General features: G+C 37.5%; 1 non-coding gene across 1 annotated transcript; it reads right to left on the bottom strand.

Annotated features, from left to right (window-relative positions):
- Positions 1 to 306: 306 nt before the first annotated feature.
- LOC128285060 (small nucleolar RNA R71) lies at positions 307 to 413 on the bottom strand. Its single transcript, XR_008275475.1, has one exon. It is a non-coding gene; the product is annotated as a small nucleolar RNA R71 (small nucleolar RNA).
- Between the last annotated feature and the right edge of the window lie 1,905 nt (positions 414 to 2,318).

The following is a 2,318-nucleotide window of genomic DNA, read 5'->3' on the forward strand; positions in this document are numbered from 1 at the left end:
CCTGCTGTAGCTGGAAATACTTTTGAATTAAAACCTAACACAATTCAGATGATACAGCAATTCCTTCAGTTTGATGGTTTGTAGGATGAAGATCCCAATGCTCACTTAGTGAACTTTCTGAAATTTTGTGATACATTTAAAATCAATGGAGTTTCTGATGATGCTATTCGCCTTCGGTTATTTCCCTTTTCATTGAGAAACACAGCTAAACAGTGGTTGAACTTGTTACCACAAGGGTCAATTACTACTTGGGAACAAATGACCGAAAAATTTTGACTAAAATACTTTCTGCCGGCTAAAACGGCTAAATTACGTAATGATATCTCTTCTTTTGTGAAGATGGATTTAGAAACACTTTACGATGCATGGGAGAGATACAAAGACTTACTGAGAAGGTGCCCTCACCATAGGTTACTGCTTTGGCTTCAAGTACAAACATTCCACAATGGTCTGAATCCCTTGACTCAGCAAATGGTTGACATAGCTACTGGCTGAACAATCAACAATAAAACACCGGAAGATGCCAATGAGTTTATAGAGGAGATGTCACTGAATAACTATCAGTGGAAAGTTATGAGGACAAAGCCAACGAAAATAGCCAGCGTTTATAACGTCAACTCAGTTACCATACTCTCTAATCAGGGAGAACTTCTCAATAAAAAGATTGATGGTTTTTAAGTTCTATGCAGGTATATCCAGTAATGAGGTGTGACTCAAGCGGAGGAGGTGTGCATACAGAATATCAATCCTTCAATCCTACAACCGAAGAGGAACAAGTCAACTATATGGGTAACAATAACTTTATATCTCAAAATAACCCATACAGTAATATTTATAATGCAGGTTGGAGGAACCACCCAAATTTCTCCTGGGGTGGTCAAGGGAATCAAAAGCCACAAAATCCTCAGGGTTTTCAACAGTCCCCTTATCAACAAGAAAAGAAGCCAAACCTTGAAGAGATGCTTTCAAAGTTAATTTTGGTGTCGGAAACTCGTTTTCAGAACACTAAGACAACACTTAAGAATCAATAAGCATCGATCCAAAGGCTTGAAACTCAGATAAGCCAGCTCTCCAAACTAATCTCGGAAAGACCACTAGGAAATTTACTTAGTAATACCAAATCAAGAGAGCATGTCAAAGCTGTTACACTAAGGAGTGGAAAAGTGTTATCGGAATCTAAAAAGAAGTTAGCACAAGAAGCCGTGGAAAGCGAAAGGAGGGAAGAAATACCCAAAAATAGTGACAAACCAGTGCCGAAGGAATATACACCACCAGTTCCATATCCAGCAAAATTAAAAAAAGATCGCATTGATGCACAATTCGGTAAGTTTCTTGAACTTTTTAAGCAATTACATATCAACTTACCTTTTGTTGAAGCCATCTCGCAGATGCCTACCTACGCAAAATTTTTGAAGGAGCTTCTAACAAACAAAAGGAAGTTTGAGGACTTATCTACAGTAGAACTCAACGAGGAATGCTCCGCTATACTCCAAAACAAGCTGCCAACCAAACTAAAAGATCCAGGAAGTTTTACTATCCTTTGCTTAATTGGTAATCTGAATGTTGAAAAAGCACTAGCTGATTTAGGCGCTAGTATTAATTTGATGCCATATAAAATGCTCAAACAACTTGGTCTTGGGGAACCCAAACCTACTAGGATGAGTATTCAATTAGCCGATAGATCTGTTAAATATCCTAAGGGTATTATACAAGACGTACTCATAAAAGTAGATAAATTTATATTCCCTGTTGATTTTTTTGTGCTTGACATAGATGAAGATGTAGAAGTACCCTTAATTTTAGGACGCCCATTTCTAGCCACTGCTAGAGCGGTGATTGATGTGGGTGACGGTAAATTGGTACTTAGAGTAAGTGACGAGGAGATGGTCTTTAAAATTTACGATGCTATGCGATTCTCTAGGGAACAGGATGATTCATGTTATTTCATTGACTCTATTGATCATTTTACTCAAGACTCTTTTCAGGAAATTGTACAAGAGGAGACAACGGAACCATATCCAGCTCAAGACGAGGAGACAGGTGAGGAACCTAATGACCATTCGTCAAGACAAGTAGAATATGAGGGTATTAAGATAAACGATGAACTTAAGCAAAAACCCTCTATTGAGGAGCCTCCCAAACTAAAACTTAAACAATTACCAAACCATTTATAATACGCATTTCTTGGAAATAATTCTACATTACCAGTTATTATTGCTTCTAATTTGTGACCCAAGGAGAAAGAAGAATTAATCCAAGTTTTAAAAGAACATAAGAAGGCCATAGCATGGAAAATTTCTGACATTAAAGGAATCAGC

This window comes from Gossypium arboreum, chromosome 11 (assembly GCF_025698485.1).
Source record: "Gossypium arboreum isolate Shixiya-1 chromosome 11, ASM2569848v2, whole genome shotgun sequence".
NCBI lineage: Eukaryota > Viridiplantae > Streptophyta > Magnoliopsida > Malvales > Malvaceae > Gossypium > Gossypium arboreum.